The following is a 21,107-nucleotide window of genomic DNA, read 5'->3' as shown; positions in this document are numbered from 1 at the left end:
AAAGCACAAATCTTGAAGGCACAGACTCTAGCGTGGGTTCTTGCTCAGCCTTTTCCTAACTTTTGTTTTTCCCTGACCTCTTTTCTAACTCTTGTCAGCCCCCTGCCCTCTAAGCCACTCCCCCCAAAGCCCCTGCAAAACAGACAGAATACAATAAACAAAACGGCAATAGTAAGTCCTTCCCTATCAATAATTAGACGTAATTGACAAAACATAATGGAGAAAACGCAAGGGAACTGCGGTTTCTGGCTCCGCCACCGGCTTAGGGAGCTCACTCATAGCCACCATGAGCTAGGACTTTGTGCAAAATGCAGCGAATCCCTGTATGGCCTCAAATACATACGGATGGATGATGGCCCCGACTGTGTGCCCTGCTATGACAACACTTTTGCCACCGCCTGTGCTGAGTGCCAGCCACATGTGGGGCACGACTCAAGGGAGGTGTTCTACCAAGACCGCCACATCCAGGTGGGCTGCTGCGGTGCCAGAGCTTCTCTTGCCAGTACAGTGAGCTGCTGTGCATTGACTGCTGCAGCAGTGCCTTGTCCCGGGACTTCACCTGCAGGATACGCCTTCATGCCTGGGTCCCGGAAGCTGGAATGCAGAAGAGGCCAGACAGGGCCCGAGCACTGCTTCTGGTGCAATGGTTTGTGAGCAGCTGCTGGGCTCCTGTTCCTCTGTGCCCCACAAGCTCATTACTGCGTGCCCTGCCAGGAGAACAAGCTTTCTCCTCGCCGTACCCTCCGCAGCCAGTCATTGACATAGGGTGCGTAACATACCGTGATCGGCCCTGGCATCAAGAATGCCTGGTCTGCACAGGGAGCCATATGTGCATGGCAGAGCAGCAGTTTGCTTCCAGGGATGATGATCCCTACTGAGTGGCCGGTTTTGGAGAAGTGTTTGCACCCAAGTGCAGCAGCTGCAAGTGTAGCATCATAGGACTGGGTGGAGGCAAGTACGTGCCCTTCTAAGACCACCACTGGCACCACAGCTCCATCTCCTGTGCCCTCTGTGCCACCTCCCTGGTGGACCAAGGATTTGTGGGGGGGGGGGGGGGCGGGAGACCAAGTGCTGTGCCAGGGGTGTGGCTCATCAGGCCTTGAACCAAGACTCCTGGGTCCATAGCCTCTTAAACCAGGGCTCTAGGACTAAGGCTCCTTTTCCAAACCACCTTTGGGACCCAGTTGGGGTCCTTCTGGGCTCCAGGATTCAGCCTCCATGCTCTAACATACCCAGACCTGTACTTGTTTACCCAGGACCCCCAAACCTGGGATCTTATGGAGCTTCCATGATTCAAATCCCCGCTGCAAGCCTAGACTCCAGAATTTAGCCATCTTCCCTATAGTCTGGGTTCCTAGACCAAAACTTCTTCCCAAATCAGGGCTCTAGACTCAACCTTCCAAACCTGCAATCTGGGACCCAGGCCCTCTTCAATCTCGACTTCTTTCCAGAGACTTTAGTTCTCCCATGGGTGCCAGAGAAGTCCTCAAAAGTGGAGTATATTCAGGCTTGACCCTCCTCACCCCATGCCACCCAACCTCAGGGCTAGGGCTCTCTAGGCAGCAAATCAGGAGTTCATTGTTTAAGGAGGTCCTATAATATTGCCCAGTCATGTCTGTTGAATGTTTTCTGATTTCATTTCAGCTCCATTCTGCCCATAGATGGGCAGAGGGATGGAACTGGTTCACCTGCCTTCCAGATTCTGCAATAAAGCAGTGTGAGGAAAAAATAAAAATAATAAAAACAAAGAAGAATTTACCCTTCCCCCAAACTGAATAGGAGGTGATAGTTCCAAACTTATTTTGTAAGTCCTGCATTTCTGATACCAAAGCCAAACAAAGAAAACTATAAGAAATGAAAATTATAGGCTAATATCATTGATGAATATAGATGCAAAAATCCTCACCAAAATACAAGTAAACTGAATTCAATAGTGCATTAAGAATATCATACATTATGATAAGTGGGATTTATTTCTGGGATGCAGGGGTGGTTCAACATATGTAAATCAATAAATGTGATAGATCACATTAATAGAATGAAGAATAAAAATTACAAGATCATCTCACTAGATGCAGAAAAAGCATTTAAAATACACACTCATTCAGACAAAAACTCTCAAAAAACTAGGTATAAAAAGAATGTAATCAACATAATAAAGACCACATTTGATAAGCCCACAGCTAACATCATACTCAATAGTAAAAAATTGAAAATTTTTCTCTGAGATCAGGAATAAGAAGAGGATGTCAACTCTCACCACTTTCATTCAAGATAAGTAGTGGAAGTCCTATGAAAGAAAAAATCCTAGGTGGGAAAAAGAAAATGCATTCAAATCAGAAAGTCAGAAATAAGACTTATCTTTTTGCAGGTGACATGACTTTTATGAAAACTCCATACATAAAAAATTATTAGAACAAATAAATGGATTCAGCAAAATTATACAATACAAAGTCAACATGCAAAAAACAGTTGCATTTCTATACGTTAACAACAAACCATCTGACAGGGAAATTAAGAAACAATCTCATTTACATAGTATCAAATAATAAAATACTGTAGAGTAAACTTAACAAAGGAAGTAATGAAGTTCACTGAGAATTATAAACATTTCCAAAATAAATTAAAGAAAGCATATTAAAGAAAGCAAAGTACACACACACACACACACACACACACACATATATATATACATAAAGATATTTTGTGTTGATGAAATGGAAGACTTGATATTGTTAAAATGTCCATACTACCCAAAACAATTTATAGATTCAATACTATCTTTTTAAAAACCCAATGACATTGTTGACAGTAATAGAAAAGACAATTCTAAAATTCACAAAGACCCAGAATAGGCACAGAGATCATGAGAAAGAAGAACAAAGCTGGAGGCATCACACTTCCTGATTTCAAATATATTGCAAAGCTGTTTTAAGCACAACAGTACAATACATGAATAAAGACAGATATATGGATTGATTGAACAGAATAGGGATCCTAGGAATAAACCCACTGATCTTTTAACAAAGGTGGCAGGAAGACACAATGGGAAAAGGAAAAGTATAGTTTCTTCAACAAATGGTGCTGGGAAAACTAGGTATTCACATGCAAAAAAAAAAAAAAAAAAAAAAAAGAATCAGATCCCTACCTTATCCCATGCTCAAAAATCAACTCAAAATTAAAGACTTAAACACAGACTTGAACTATAAAACTCCTAGAAGTAAATGTAGAAGAAAAGCTTTTTGACATTGGTGTTGGCAATGATGTTTTGAATATAACAGTAAGAACACACAGGCAACAAAGGTAAAAGTACTCACATGAGACTACATCAAACCACAAACCCTCTGCACAAATATGGAAACAATCAAAAGAATGAAAAGAAAATGTACAGAATGGAAGAAAACTTGCAAACTATTTATCTGGTAAGGAGTTGATTTCCTGAGTATGTAAGAAATTCATCCAAGTTGATAGCAAAAAAACAAAAACAAAAACAAAAAAAACCCCAAATAACCCAATTGAAAAATGGGCAAATGACTTGAAAAGACATTTTTCCAAAGATATATAAATGACCAACAGGTATGCAAAAAGATGCTTGACATTATTATCAGGAAAATGCAAATCAAGACTACAATGAAATATCACCTCACACCTGTTAGGATGGCTATTACACATTTTAAAAAGATACTGGGTGAGGATGTGGAGAAATTGGAACCCTTGTGTACTTTTGGGAATGTAAAATGGTTCAGCAGCTATGGAAAACAGTAGGGAGTTTCCTCAAAAACTCAAAGTAGAACTACCATATGGTCCAGCTATCCCACTTCTAGGTACATATCAAAAAGAATTGAAATCAGGATCTTGAAGAGATATCTGCACTCTCATGTTCACTACAGCATTATTCATAATAGTCAAGATACAGAAAAAAACCAAGTGTCCATTGGTAGATGAATGAGTAAAGAATATATGGTATATGCATAGAATTGAATATTATTCAGCTTTACAAAGGAAGAAACTCCCAGCATTTGTGACAACATGGATGAACCTGGAGGACATTATGCTAAGTGAAATAAGTCATTCACAGAAGGACCAATACCGCATGATTTCACTTATATGAGGTATCTTAAATAGTAAAACTCTTAGAAGCAGAGAATACAATAGTGGTTGCCAGAAGCTGAAGCATGACCCGTAGGGAAAATAGTGAGTTGTTCATTTGTTCATTGGGTATAAAAATTTGGTTTGAGAGATGGATGAGTTCTGGAGATCTGCTGTATAATAGTTAACATTATGGTACTGTGTACTTCAGAATTTAAAGGGTAAATCTCCTGATAATTGTTCTTACCACAAAAAAAAAAAAAAATCAAGGGTGGTAGAGGAAGCTATTAATGTGTAGAGAAAGAGTGTAAATGGGAGATCTCTGTATCTTCCTTTCAATTTTGCTATGAACCTAAAACTGTTCTAAAAAAAAAAAATCTTAAAAAACAAAGCAAAGGGACACAAGGAAACTCTGGAAGTGTTGGATATGTCTATTCCTAGATTGTAGTGATGGCATCATGGCTGCTTGTATATTTCCAAATGCATCAAACTGTACATATTGAATATATGCAGATATCATATATCTGTTGTATATCTGTTTTACCTCAATACATTTTAAAAAATTTCAATTAGAAAAATAATATATTGCCAATCAAGTTATGGAAAATAGTTGTACTAAAAATCAAAGAAATGTATATTAAAATATTTATGTTTCAAATTAGGAAATATATTTTTAGAATTAAATTCCAAGGGTTTATAGTTGAGACAGTATTATCACGCACAGTTGATGGAAACATAAATTGGAACTTTAGTTCTAGAAAATTTTGACAGCGTACATAGAAATACTTTCAAAATTTCTAATCTTTGATTCACCAATCTCATTTCTCAGAATAAACATTAAGAAATAGTGATGTGGCAAAAATGATTGTATGTGGTATGCTCAATTTAAATATTCAACAAATGTTAGTTATTAAATGAATTATGGTATATACGTGGAATAAAATATTATACTGCATTAGAAAAGGTATTATGTTAGCTATTTCATTCTGTTCCTTTTTATTAGTATTATTTTCACTCAGTACTGTGTTTACAAGATCCCCCTGTGTGACTATGTGAATGTTAAATCTGTTCCATCTTATTGTTGCACAATCTCCACAAGGGTGCATTTTTCATATTTATATTTATTCTCCCAATGATGGATGCCAGATAACCTCTACCTACCCGATAAATTGAATAGTCCTGCAATGACATTCCTTTTATAAATTCCCCTTTAATGAATTTTATAAGACTTTCTTTAAGATATAAAGAGCTAGGAATTGAATGGCTGATGTGATAAGGTATGCATATACTTAATCTGGCTAAATACTGTCAGGTTGTGATATTACTCTTTCTACTGTGAAAGGTCCCTATACCCATACTTCCTTTCACTTTCTGCATTATTCAGAGTACTTATTTTTGCAAGGCTGAGACTTAAAATGTTATTTCATTGTTCTTTTAATTTGCATTTCAATGATTAGTAATGAGTTTGAACATTTTTTTCTGTGTTGTCAACCTTTGGGTTTCATCTTTTAAATTGCATCTTCTTATCTTTTTTGCATCTGTTCTTTTGGAGTGATTCTGTGATTTTTATTTGTTTATATATTTATTTATTTTTAAATTTTTAAACATTTATTTTTGAGAGACAGGGACAGAGTGTGAGCAGGGGAGGGGCAGAGAGAGGCAGACACAGAATCCAAAGCAGGTTCCAGGCTCTGAGCTGTCTGTACAGAGCCCAACACGGGGCTCAAACCCACAAACCATGAGATCATGACCTGAGCTGAAGTCAGATGCTTAACTGACTGAACCACTCAGGTGCTTCTGATTTTGTTGATTTAGATAAGTTTGCAGGATATTTTAGATACTAATTGCTTGAAGTTTAGAATTTGAAAATATCTTCCTCCATTTGTTCTTTTTGTAATTAATTTTTTCATCATATCTTTTATCTTACAGAATTCCTTATTTTGATGTAATGAAGCAGTCACTTTCTTTATAGTTTGTTTTTGAACTTTTATTTAAAAAATTCTTTCCAATACCTAAATCTACATTTTATACTATTTTGTTATAATATCTTTCAAATTGTAGATTATTAATTTATATGGATTTCATCTTTTTATGTGATGTTAGGTAGAGATCTAGTTTTACTCTTCTCCATACAACAAGCCAGTCTTTTAACACCATCTTTGTTCGGTAGGCAGCCTTCCTAATGACCTCCAATGACCTTGTTTCTTGGTGCTCATCTGTTTGAGTAATCTCTTTCAATTAAGAGTGAGTTGTACTGATGGGGCGCCTGGGTGGCGCAGTCGGTTAAGCGTCCGACTTCAGCCAGGTCACGATCTCGCGGTCCGTGGGTTCGAGCCCCGCGTCAGGCTCTGGGCTGATGGCTCGGAGCCTGGAGCCTGTTTCCGATTCTGTGTCTCCCTCTCTCTCTGCCCCTCCCCCGTTCATGCTCTGTCTCTCTCTGTCCCAAAAATAAATAAACGTTGAAAAAAAAAAAAAAAAGAGTGAGTTGTACTGAGTGACTTGCTTCCAATCAACAGATTATGGCCAGTGATGGGATGTCACTTCCAAGGTTAGGTTACAAAAGACTGTGACTTCTTTTTTGCCCTCTCCTTCTCTGTTCTCTCACTCTGGGACAACAAGGTGCCATGTTGTGAGCTACCCTATGGAGAGAGCTACATGACAAAGGACTGACATCTCTAGCCAACAGCAAGTAGGACTTGAGCATTGTCAACAGCCACAAGAATGAGCTTGAAGTGGATCTGAAGCCTGCCCATGACCAAATGAATGAGCATGGGAGCAGATTGATCCCCAGTGGAGTTTTAAGATGACTGTAGCCCTGGCCAGAACCTTATATGTAGCTTTATGAGAGACCTTGACTGAAAGGATGCAGCTGAATTGGATTCCTGACACTTAGAAACTGTGAGACAATGAATGTTTATTACTTAAAGCCTCCGATATTAGAGCAATTTATTATCAACAATAGATTTTAATATGCCATTGACTTAGTCTAATCTGTCCCTAATTGAATGATAGTCAAATTTATTATTTGACTATTTTGATTGGTTAATTCCACTCCTTTTTTATTACTATAACTTTGCCATATGCCCATATATGATAGAGTAGGTTCCTCTCTTTTATCTTCTTTTTCTTTGAATAATTAAGAAATATTTTAAGTTGAATAAAAATGAAAATACAGCATATCCAAATTTATGGATGGCAGCTTATCTCTCCTTAGAGTGTAGTCTATATTTTTAAATGCTTATGTTAAGAAACAAGAAAGATCTAAAGTCAATGATCAATTATTCCACCCTGCAAAGGTAGAAAAGGAGGAGAAAATTAAACCCAAATTATGTAGAAAGAGATAAAAAAGATAATTGCAGAAACTAGTAAAACAGAAAATAGATGTGTAATAGAGAAAAATCAATCAAAGCAAAATCTGGTTCTCTGAAAATAACAATAAAATTGATAACATTCTAAACTGGTATAAGCAAACATTTTTTATAACAGGCCAAATGTTAAATACCTTAATGTTTACTGGCATTAAGGTCTCCATTACAAATGGTCATCTCTGCTGACTTCCCATAAAAGCAAGTTTAGACTATTTGTAAATGAATATGCACAGGTGTATTCCAAGAAAACTGTTCATTGATAGTGAAATTTGAATTTCATATAATTTTGCAGTATCATGGAATAGTTTTGAACTTTTGATTTTTTTTCAAATATTTAGAATTGTAAAAGCCATTATTTTTAGCTTGTGGGTTATACAAAAACAATAATGAGACAGATTTGTCCACAGATTACAGTTCACCATTCATTTCTTAAAAAGACTGATCATAATAAAAAGAGTTTATATTATTAGTATCAAGAACAAAAGAGAGGATGCTTATACAGGCCTTCAAAACTTAAAAGAGCAACAAATATATGATATTGAAAACTTTATTTAACAAATTTGATGACTATTTGAGCAGGAAAAATTCCTTAGAAGATAAAAATTACAAAACTGACAGGAGAAGAACTAAAATTTTTGAATATCTGTAGTGTATCAAATGTATTTTATTCATAATTTAAAACTTCCCTGTTTAAAAAAAAAATCTCAGGCTGGGAGGATTTTACTAGTGATTCTTAAAAAAAATTTAGAAAGAAATCATACCAATCTTACATAAATTATTTCAGAAAATAAAGAAGTATATTTTATTTTATTTTATGAGAACTGTATTGCACCGATATCAAAACTAGACAAAGGTGTTTCAAGAAAAATATTATAAATCCAATGTCCATCATGAACATAGATACAACATCTTTTACAAAATAGTTGCAAATTTAAATCAACAATATGCAAAAAGCATAATACAGTTAAAAAGGCATTTGACAAAATCATATCTATTCAAGATACAAACTTTTGGCAAGCTGAGAATCAAAAGGAATTTTCTTAACTGGATAAAGGACACTACTGGAAATTCTGTAGCTAGTATCATACTTAGTTATTTTCTCCCTAATATTGGGAGCTAGGCAAGGATGTCAACCTCTCTATTGGAGGTCCTAGAAATTTTAGTAAGTCATAAATAAATAAAAGGTATATAGATTGAAAAAGAAGAAATAAAAGACTAAAATGTGAGCCATTTTTGACAGGTGTATTTTAAAATTTATGTGGAATTAAATATCCTGGAATAGACAAAACAATTTATAAAGATGAACAAAGTTAGGGGGTTAATAAAATGTTTCTGGTCAGCAGTTACAGTGTGTGTGTGTTTGGCAGGGGCAAGGAGAGAGAACTACCCCACAACACCAGGCAATCTATGGGACACTAGCTGGGTGTCCCACAGTTCAGCTCAATTCTGACACTATCCATCCAAAGACAGAATCATATTTTACAGATTAAGAGTTCAGTTCTATAAGACTGCACCCCGCTCTCCCACTTTATATGTCTATTGCAAGTCCAGGTTGTCACCTGGGCTTCTGAACAAATAGGTTATAGGTTGGAAATTCCAGGGCTTCCCCACTGGGTTCAATTAATTTGCTAGAGTGACTCATAGAGCTCAGAAAAATATATTACTTACAAGATCACTGGTTTATTATGAAAGGACATGACTCAGGAATAGCCAGGTAGGAGAGATGAGTAGGACAAGTATGAGAAAAAGGCAGTGCACCATTCTCCCCAAATCTCCAAATGTTCTCTGAATTCCATCCTTTTGGTTCTTTATGGAGGCTTCACTACATAGCCACAATTGATTAAATCATTAGTTATTGGCGATTGAACTCAATCTCCAGCCCTCTTTTTCTTCCAGAGAGTGGTGGTGGGATAAGAATGAAAGTCTAATCACAAGGTTGGCTCCCTTGGCAACCAGCAACCCCCATCTTGAAGGATTTTCCAAAAGATACCTCATTAATATAAACTCAGTTGTGGTTAAAAGGAGCTTCTTATGAAGACACTCATTTCACCTTTATGGCTCTAAAGTAATTTCAGGAACTGAGGACAATAGACCAACCATTGTCACAAAAGATGTTTCTTGTCACTCTTATGGCTCAGGAAATTTCAAGGATTTTAGGAGATGGTGCCAGAAATGGGGAGAAGCACCAAATATATATTTCTTGTTATAAATCACAATATTACAACACATAATACCTGATTTCAAGACTTTTATAAAAGCTACAATAATCAAAATAAATGTGGTATAAGTGAAAGGATAACTATAGATAAACAGAACAGGGAGTCGAAAGACAGATCCACGCAGGTATATAGTGAACTGATTTTTGAGAAGAGTCCTGAGGCCATTCAATGAGAGAAAGGGAATTCTTTTTAAAAAGTAATTCTGGAACATTTGGATATCTTTATGGAAAAAAAAAAAAAAGAACCTTACCCCTTACCTCATACCATTCACAAAATTTAATTTGAATAGGAGCACAGGCCTAAATGTAAAAGTTAAAAGTATAAAATTTCCATGGGAAAAGAAAGAGGGCAAATACATATTTCCAATGTAGAACACCAAAAGCACAAACCATAAAGGGCATAATGATAAATTGGACTTTTATTTAAAAAATTGGTCTCCAAAAGAGACTATTACAAAAGGAGAGAAAATATTCCTAATATATTTATTTGGCAAAGAATACATACAGAATTCTCAAAACTCAGTGCTAAGAAAGCAACCTAATGAAAAGTAGGCAAAACCGAATGAAATGATCATTTCATAAAAGAGGATATATGAATGGCCAAAAAACATATGAAAAGATGCACGGCATCATTGGTTATTAGGATTATGCACATTTAAAACACAATGAAATAAAATTGTTGGGGAGGAAAATTTTCCCTATACTCTTCTTAAATCTTTGTCTAGTCTAATAATCAAACTAACATAGGACAGATTAACAGGGAAAAAAGAAACTTAATTACAAATGTGCAGGAGTCCTCTAACAATATGAGACACAGGCAGTCAGGTAATTGAAGGTCAAATGCCATTCTGAGCTAAAAAGAAGCGGGTGGTACTTCAAAGGGAGGAGAGAGGATTCACAGGAAGATAGGAACGGCAAATTTTTGGTAAACAAATGTTTGCCATGTCATGCAGACAATGGGCACAGAAGGAATTTGATTTTCAAGACATACCGAACCATTCCTCCTCCCTCTCAACAGTTTACTATAACTAGCCCATGTTCTTTGTAGTTGTCTCTGGAACTGTCTCTGATAGTTCTTTTCTTGGATCAGGTCCCCTATCTAAATTCTTTTAGGTACTTAAGGAACAGGTAAAAGTTTTCCTTGAGTCTGTTGGGTCATGTTGCTTTCGGCTCAAAATAGTCCACATGCCAAGGTGGTATATTTTGGGAAGACCCGTTCTGAACTCCTTCACCAATGTGTACACATTAACAGAGCTATAATTAAAAATTCTAGCAGGGTTGGTTAGGATATGGAAAAACTGGAACTCTTGTACACTTCTAATGGGAATGGGAAATGGCACAAGCACTGGGGAAAACTATTTGATAGATTTTTTTATAAAGTTAAATATATATATATCATACCATCCTGCAATTCCATAATAAAGCATATGACCACACACTGATTGTATGTACATCAATGTTCATAGTAGCTTTATTCAAAATATCCCCCAAATGGAATATACTCATATGTCTATCACCATGTAAATGAGTAATTAAAATGATAGCACATATAAGCAATAGGATACTACTCAGCAATAAAAAAGCTACTGATACATACAATAACATGTATGAATCTCAAAAATATTATGCTCAGTGAAAAACCCAGATAAAATGTACACTATATAACTTCATTTACATGAGATTCTAGAAAATGCAAACTGATTTACAATGACAGAAAGCAGATCATTGTTTTTCTGGAATCCTGTGATGGAGAAAGGAATTGACTGAAAATAAGTATGAGACGATTCTTTTATGAAAGTGAAATGCTCTGTATCTTGATTGTGGTTATTGTTTTACGAATATGTATAACTTTTGAAATTAATTGAATTGTACTCCTTCAATGAGTTCAGGTTATTGTTTTAAAATTATGCCGCAAAAGTTTAATTGAAAACAATGGGAAAAAATCTAAATGTCTAATAGCAGAGGAATTTCAGTATATTGTGGTATATTCAGCTACATGTTTCATCATTATTTGGCTATTGGAATTGTGTCTGGGAAAAAATTATTCTGTCATAAAATTAAGTAAAAAACATGTAGGTTAAATCCACAAAATATGTAAGGCAAAAGTTACTAATCCCTTACAGAAAAGATCCAGAAGGATATAATAATAATAAATGCAAATAATCTGATAGACCATCAGAAAAAAATGGTTAAGTATTGGAAAAATCATTTCATTTTTAAAAATAATTTTCTTTTCTTTTTTTTTTTACGTTTATTTATGTATTTGAGAGAGAGAGAGCATGCACAGGTGAGTAGGGGAAAGGCATAGAGAACCCTCCTTACAGTCAGCGCAGCCAGGCTTGATCCATGAACTGAACCGTGAGATCATGATCTGAGCCAAAATTAAGAGTTGGATGCTTAACTGACAGAGCTACCCAGGCGCCCCTTGAAAAAAGCATTTTAATGGGATACCCTTTTTTTTCTTTTAATGTTTGCTTATTTTTGAGGGACAGAGAGAGACAGAGCATGAGTTGGGGAGGGGCAGAGAGGGAGGGAGACACAGAATCTGAAGCAGGCTCCAGGCTCTGAGCTGTCAGCATAGAGCCCAATGTGGTCCTCTAACTCATGAACCAAGAGATCATGACCTAAGCCAAAGTTGGCGCTCAACCAACTGAGCCACTTAGGCTCCCATTAATGGAATACTCTTCAGAGTGCAATTTCAAGTGAATAAACAAGTAGCACTGAACCATATACGATATTTCCACACACATTGTTTTCTATATTTACCACAATTCTGAAAAATTGATGCACTTTTACTTTTTACAGGTGAAGCATGAAAAACTAGATTTAGTAACTTTTCTATGAATTGCTGCTGCCTTTATGTATTTCTAGTTGGAGAGTCAATTGCTACAATTTTTTTGGAAAGTTGTTTTTGAAGAACTATATATTCAAATAAAATAATACACCTACTCATTTACTTCCATAAATTTCTATAAATATGAACGTTTTGAGGATAATTATGTATGGATATTTGTTGCAGCATTGGTTATAATGATAAAATAATTCAAATCAACTTGAATATTCAAAAGGAATTATTGGCAGAGTGCAAACATATCTTCAACTACACTTAAGTAAATGTGGTACTCTCATACTATGAAATATTATATTGTTATTAAGATATGAGTTAGGTGCCCCTGGGTGGCTCAGTTGGTTAAGTATCTGACTCTTGATTCTGGCTCAGGTCATGATCTCACGACCATGAGATGGAGCCCTCCCGGTCGGGCTCCACACTGGGTGTGGAACCTGCTTAAGACTCTCAGTCTCTCTCTCTCTCTCTCTCTTTCTCTCTCATTCTCTCTCTCTCTCTCTGTCTCAGAAAAAAAGATATGAGTTAGTTCTGTATATGTGTGTATATATGCATGTGTGTGCATATAGATATAGAATCCACAAATAATGAGGTTGTACTAGGCATAGTGTATTTACAGACCATCTGTATTTGCAAATTCTCCTACTTCCTAAAATTTATTTCTAATACTCAGATCAATACTCATGACACTTTCACAATCATTTGTGGACATAGGCATGTGTAGAATGGCAGGTTTGAATTGTCCAATGCACACATTTCTAGCTGAGATTGAATACAAAGATAGTTCTGCCTTCATATCTAAACTTTCATACTGTATACTCTGGTTTCTCTTCAGATCGCATAAACTTTCATACTGTAAACAAGTGTTCTTTTTGTGGTCTATTTAGCGCCATGATTTTTGCATTTTTGTTCTGTATGGTGGTGATATTGTTCTTTAAAATAGCCCTCAAATGTAGTGAAGTGCCGTGTAGTGTTCCCAGCTGCAAAAAGGTTGAGATGAATCTTATTGAAGAAGTATGTGTGTTCCATGGGTTTCTTTCAGGCATGAGTTATAACGCTGTTGTCAGTGAGTTCAATGTTAATTAATCACCAATATATATTAAATAAGGTGACTTTAAACAGAAACACACATTAAACAAGGTTATATATTGATTGGTTGATGGAAATTTTGTGGCTAGAGGCTTTCAGGAACCTAACCCTGTGTTTCACCTAGAACAATGATTCAGTATTTGCTAATGCAGTGCTCACAGTGACTGCCATGAATAATGAGAATGCATTGAAATTTTTTTAATTATTTATATATATATATATATATATATTTCAGATACATGTGTATCTGAAAGGTTGACTAAAATGTATTTGTGACAAAGGCAAATACAACCAACCCTTTCTTTTATTTCCAGTAGAAATACACAATTTCTACTCGTGTTGTTTATATGTTTATATATATTTGTGTAATTGTGAAGAGCATGGACAGATATGCATGAAAGATATTAATATCTCTGAGTAATGAGAGTGGAGTTGGTGAGGGGAGATTAACTTTTAAAAGTTATATAACTTTTTGTAAATTTTCTTATCACATATTACTTTTGCTACAAAATAAATGCAGAAAATAAAAAACAAATAACTTGCCCAAGGTCGAGAATTAATAACTAAATAGAAACAACTGACTAAATAAATAAAATAGAAATAAATTTTTAGAAATAAATAAAATAAAAGAAATATGACTTTTATTTCTGTCATTAATTTTTTCTCTCTAATCCAGGGTTGTTTTCACTATATCATGTTGTCATTAATGTTGATACATGTGTGGATTATACTGATAACTAAATAAAACTAACAAAAAATAATGTTATGTTCCGATGTTCATAAGATGATCTGTAGTATGCCTGTAAAAGGGAATTTTGTGAGTTGTAAGTAGAATTATAGAATCATTTATTTTTCCTCTTTGAAGTTAAACATGAAATAATAGTAACAATACACTGGGGAAAAACTGAGAAGGGTAATGTTTCATCATGATATAGAGTTTGAAAAATATCTTGTCCCTATGTATAATACCATGGACTAATCAATATAATAATTTAAGATGACTACCTCTTATTGAGTACTTGTTGAGTACTTATTAAGTCAGCTACTTGACATATATAATTCCCTAATACTTCAGATGCTAATTTAAGCTTCATTTCCCTTGAATTTTCTTCTTTATCTTTTAATGAAGGAAGCCTGCTCCTATTCAGTGCCTCAGAGGAGATATGAAGAGGGGCAGAAGGTGGAAACAGTCTGCACACCTTTCTGATTTTTATGTTCCATTAAGTCAAAGCCTTAAGGAAGATTTAGATTTTTTTGGACTAAGTCAAGTGGCTTGTGGTGGGCCATGTCAGATACTGTTAATTCTCCCCAATATTTCTTTTCCTCTTTTTCCACAGCAATAGTTCCACTTCTAGTTTTAGATATTTCTTCCCAGAAAAATAAATTCATTTTCTAGCATTCTTTGCAAACCAGGTGTGGACATGGGGATAAGTTTTGTCTAAAAAATGTAAACAGAGTGTCCTATACCACATTTACCTTCAAAGTAGGTCTTTGTGTACCCTTGGCCTCTGTTTACTTTGTCTCATCTGTCTTCCTGACACTCAGAATGCATCCATGATGACTGAAACCAAGCAGCCATCTGGGACCATGAGTTAATATTGGTAATGGTGGCCATGCATGGCAGAACAATATGGAAGAAGATTTGGTATAACAGATACACCCTTATCACTCCTGGACAGCCCACTTCTGACTTTTGCATGAGAGAGATTGTATTTATATTTTATTTAGCAACTGTCATTTTGGGTTTCTATTACAGCTTAGCCTATTCTTAATTAATACGTGGGTATGTCGGGGAGGGGACATCCGGAAACAAGCAGGGAGATAAGGCACTCTTCACACAGACCACAGAGATATTCTCTACAAGTAGTAAGTCAAGAGGGAGTAGAAGGAACCTGCACTCTTTCTAAGCCAGCAAAGAATGACTGCATGGCATATCTAGAGATGGAACCAGGACAGCCTCACAATAGATGCTTATACTTGACAAGGAACAGAGAAACACTATAAACTTGTGTGCTTTACATGTGGCATAATTCTGGGAACAGTTGGTCAAATATTTTTCTTTATTTCCTTTTTTTTTTTTTGAGAGAGAGAGAGAGTGAGCGGGGGAGTATGGGAAGGAGGAGAGAGGAAGAGAGAGAGAGAGAGAGAGAGAGAGAGAGAGAGAGAGAGAGAGAATCTTAAACAGGCCCCATGATTAGCATGGAGCCAGATCCAGGGCTCTAGCCCATGATCCTGAGTTCATGGCCTGAGCAGAAATCAAGAGTCAGATGCTCAACCAGCTGAGCCATCCAGGGGCTCTGGTCCAATATTTTAAAAAATTCAAATAATAGCATGTGTTGGGTAATTTTCTTCTCTTTTAAAAGAATAACGTCCACCTAGTGTCACCAACCCGCTAGATGTTTTGCATAAAATATTTATAAGAACCCTGTAAGATAGGAATTGTTAATTGATAAGAAATAATATTGATAAAGAAATCTGAGGGTTGAAGAGTTTAAGTAACTTGTCCAGTGTCACATAGCTAGAAAAATTATAACCAAGCTATCTTTCAAACACAGGTCTGTCTCTTTCCAAGCATCTGCTATAGTTGAAAACATGTGAACACATGAATAAAAAACGCAATTACTTCCAGCCTGTTAGAAATCATTAATGCCAACAAAATTATAAATAATTTAATCTTGAATACCTGATTGTAAAATAATATAACATGTTATTTTACACTGTATCTATTATATACACACACATATATATATACACATGAATGAATTGCATACTTAAAGAAATTCTATGGAAGAAAAAGTATTTTAGTATTTTACATGCATTTTAACAATTTGAAGCAAGACTTGTTTAGTGGATCTGGTGGGTTTTAGTACCAGGGGAAATAACACTATATATAGTATTTAGATAGATACCCGGTAAGAATACATTCCATAGCATAACAATATTTAGAAAAATAAATATCTTACATTTTGATGTTTTCCTAATTAAAAATTCTGACTTGATCCCCCTTTTTCAGTGTTAGCAGAAAATAGAATCTCAGTCATGGTTATTAGAAGCTAATGTTCTTTTTCTAGGATCATCCAAGAGTTTTGAGAGATTTACCTACTCCATAAAATTTAGGAAAATATTTCTAGTTTTGTATATATCCTGACTGACACTGCAATTCTACTCCAGGTCAGGCACAGTTATTTCCTATTCCGAGCTCACAAAGCTGCTCTACATAGGGTAGATCCCTCAGTGTATGACCTGAGTGCCAAACATATTCTTCCTAGACCTTGTTATATAGCAGCAATCTTAATCCTATCCCCTAATTATGACCAGGGTCAATTGCTCTTATTAGTATGATAACTCCCAACTCCTTTCTTTGACTAGTAACCTACAAGAATAGGGTCCCAAACTGGCTGTACCCATGGCGGGTTTTTTTTGTTGTTGTTGTTTGTTTGTTTGTTAAAGCTGGATTCCCAGTGTATTCTCTGGTGGAAGCATCATTGTCCATTGCTTTGGAAACTGAGACTTATGACTTTAAAGAGCCCAAATTTGAATTGTCGAATCACTATGTTGTACACCTAAAACTAATAACAATGTATATCAACTATAATATATTTTTTTAAAAAATCCAAATTTGAGATGACAGGAAGCACCAATTCCAAATAGGTTGTTGAGATTGAAGATGAATAAGATGAATAGGGTCCCTCCTGATTACTCACCTTGATTCATGGACACATGCATTCTATCTAATGGGGATACTGTATTGGCTATGCATCCCAAAAAGTCTCTATCATTGCAAGGTATTATGATAAACCTGAAGTCTCACCTACAACTCTAAGAGTCCATTTCTTCATTCTTTCTGGCCAGTCAATTATTAAGGGTATTTGATATATGGTACCTCCAGATGTCATTTCCCCTTATCCACTTATTCCCGGTATTCCCATCTTGCTTCTTCAGATTGCTGATGAACCAGTCAAGTAAAGAGTCACTGCCCATGAATCTATGTAAGTCCTTACCATGGGGCATTTTTTCTCTTTACAAAAAAGTGGCTGATCAGGAACACCGTCAGAAGCTCTGTGCCCTGGGGGGCTTTCCTCATTGGTCTATCAAGTTTATCCTTTATTGGGGCTACAGCACAGTAACAGTTTATAGCTTGGATTTATATGTGAAGTAAACTCATTCCATGAGCTAAGCTGAGTTATTCCTTCTCTGATAGGTGATATTAGGGAACTTTCTATGAGGCCACAGGTATGAGCTGATGGAGAGACAGAGATATAAAAGTGATAGGTAACATGGAGGTCTGGGACACTTATTTGTGCAGTTAACTTGTGCCCTCTAGACCTGCTCAAGTACAATCCTAGGAAAACTACTGGTGTTTTACAATGGATTTCTATTGGGCTCATCCCACATTATTACTTGGTGAATTGGGATCACTCAAGCTATCATGGACTCCAGTGTGATAGTTTCATCAGCTACAGAGCATGCCTATTTGGATTTCACTTTCAGAAATTGTAAAGCAATTACAGGTCTGTGTAAAACAGACATGGGTCAGGACTCCGTTTATTACAGAACCCCTGCATATCCTTACTCTCATAGGTGGTCATGATAGAGCTTTGGATCTGAGTATCCATCAACCTTCCACAGACAGGCTCTATAGGAAATTGGGTATTTATTTTTATTCAGTATATTTACTGAATAAAGAATAGGATGACCCTTTGGGGAAGGGTTGGGTCCTCTTTATGATTACAGGATGACTGCTGTGGCTCCAAGCCTTAGATGCAGATGTGACAATTTCAGCATATGTGTCTTCATTTATATCAGTAAAGAAACTTTCCTCAGATGTCCCCAACAGACTTTCCCTCATGTTTCATTCATCAAAATTGTGGCAAGTGTCCTTACTAAAACTAGTTGTTGAGAGGGGAATGGAGGTTTTATGATTGGCTTAGTTCAATTAAGATTCATCCCTGGAATTGGGGGATAGGACCACTTTCCCCTGAATCTTGAAGGATACAAAGAAAGGAAGAACAAAAAAGAAGAAAGCATTTAATCAACTCATCTAAATTTATTCGAGGCTTTTCAAATATTATTCTTAAAATAATATGGCATATGACCAGCAGGTTTTTATATCAACATATGACCTAGGATAAAACCACAAGAAGTTTCTACCCTTTATGCACCAGCATATGCTAGAATGCAGAATAATGGGTATTTCTATGAAAAGAAAGGAAACAAAACAAACCTGACCATGTTTAATGATGGCTAATATGAAAACAAAATGATAATATGATCATCTTTTACATGTCTGGTGGTAAGTTCATTGCAGTAAGCTTTTATTCTCTTGTTCCCACCAAGTGAGGCAATCTAGTTAAGAAAACTAATTTACCGGGGTGGAACTGTTACCATTATTTGACAGCAAAACAACAAAAACTGTTTGAAAATTGCTCTGCATGTACTATCATTAACACTCTCTCTGCATACACATATGCACACACTCTTTTGTGGGAAAGTAACTTTTCTGTATGAGACTCAGCTGACCTGAATGTGAGTTACTCTCATACACACTTAGAAAATAAGATAGAAGGCCCCCAAAATAAAACAGCTCAGTATCTTTAATGCTGACTAGAGGCCTGTAGAACTGTCAAGGCATCCTGAGGACCAAGTTCCTCTCAGCTGCCTTAAGGTGGAGAGGACTTCAGGGCTGTTATTATTGTATTATTTAGCTTAAATCAGGGACTAAGCACATGAATTTGTCAGACAAAAGACTGCCACAAGAGATTAAAGGATATTATATTTTCAAAATAGTATGTTCTGCTTTTGTGGATAGCACAGAGTCTGATGACTGGGTCTTTGTAAACATTTTATAAAGACATAAGTAAACCACTTTTTACTTCAAATTGCAACCATTTTGAAAAACCTGAAAGCCGTTTCAGAAAAGAAGTGCCAAATTTATTGCAAGTCAGTACAAAAGGAAACACTTGTCTGTTGAATATGTTTCATAGAACTGTATAGTTAGTAGTCTCTTTAGGTATAAAAATAATACCTTGATGTTTTTGTACATTTTATTTTGATGGCTGGCTTATCTATGGAGCTAATAGAAAATCAAATAAGCCTTTGTGAAACTGAAAGATTTTCAAACATTATTCTCCTGAATTATTTTGGGGAAAAAAACAACGAACTGACTTGAGAATTGTGGATAGGAGTTCGCTATTCTCCTTCTTGCTATAGAGTTTAAAAAACAACCTGTGAGTCCACGTTTTTATAGATTTCATTTGCATTGTACAAATGTGATATGTTATTATTAGTCAGGGAAGGAAATTATTACATATATCACATGTGGGGCAAGGTTCTGCCTTTTCTCTTATATAAATACCTATCTTAAAATTTGGTAACAAATTAAACATTGGCCCCAGAGTATAGCATTACTGCAGTCCTACATCAATAAAGGAGATCTTCTTAGGTTTGTGCCATGATTCTTTATTCAAATTATTATTTTCGGATTGATGATTTACTGAAATGAAACTGGGATGGCTGTTCAAGATTTATTCTACTTGGTTTTCTTCATGAAGTGTGGAACAAATGGCCCCTCGGGCTTGAGGCGGAAGGATACTTTTCTCTGACGCCATATTGTAATATTGTTTTTATGGGAATTCTGCCACATCAAAGAAGTTTAAAATGATTTGTTCTTCAGAGCTAACGTACAATTAAGTTTCTGTCATGCCCTATTTTTTTTCTCTCTGTGAGAAGGAAAGGAAAGATGGTGAAAAGTTCATAAGCAAGATGGTTATCTTGAAAAATAAATGATTTTCATACACCTGTGGGTGTAGGCCACATCTGCACCAATTAACATCTGTTGCCGTGGGTCTTCTGAGAGAGAAGAATAGGAAAATTTAATATGTGGCTGCTTTATGCATCATTACTGTGGTACATTGGTATTAAAATAAAAGTGAGATGGAAAGTCACAATGGGTTCACCTCTAAGACAAGAGGGTGAAACAGTAAAGAAGCAAAGAATTAATTAAAGGAAAGCTGGATTTTTTTCTCAGTGCCTGATAAACTTTCCTCACTCTCTCACCTCTGTTCTCTCCCACTTCTATTCTGCACTTTGCTGAAGTAAAGTCATCCGTCATTTCTTGTATGTCTACTTCCCAAATGTAGTCATAGGTGACAAAGATATTCTCTTTTTGTGAACCGCAGCTCCATTAGTCTGGAAGAGCAGATGGGCAGCTCAGTTTAAACAAAATGTCAAGTTAACTGTGGAGTGTGACCCCCTCACCTCTGAGAATGACTAGTCTTAGACACAGCTGCTACAGTTATTCATCTGCAATTAAACCAGAATCTTCTCTGGATCTCAGTTTTTGCAGTCAAATCTAAAACTAAGAAAGACAGTGGTAGAAAAGTTACTTTGACTTGAAGTCAACTTGGCATGAAGATCTAAACTGATTCTCTATGTGCTTTACAATTGCCTGTGAGTACCTTCCCGGTGAAGTTCTTGTATCTCCTTAAACTCTATGTCC

The 21,107-nt window shown here is 35.9% G+C and overlaps 1 pseudogene; it reads left to right on the top strand.

Annotated features, from left to right (window-relative positions):
- The first annotated feature begins 216 nt into the window (after positions 1–216).
- LOC121036508 (four and a half LIM domains protein 3-like) lies at positions 217–1,125 on the top strand (annotated as a pseudogene).
- Positions 1,126–21,107: the final 19,982 nt, after the last annotated feature.

This window comes from Herpailurus yagouaroundi, unplaced genomic scaffold, assembly GCF_014898765.1.
Source record: "Herpailurus yagouaroundi ecotype Mexico unplaced genomic scaffold, PumYag 162, whole genome shotgun sequence".
Lineage (NCBI taxonomy): Eukaryota > Metazoa > Chordata > Mammalia > Carnivora > Felidae > Herpailurus > Herpailurus yagouaroundi.
Note: the sequence above shows the minus strand (reverse complement) of the source record. Positions and strands in the feature narration are given on the sequence as shown.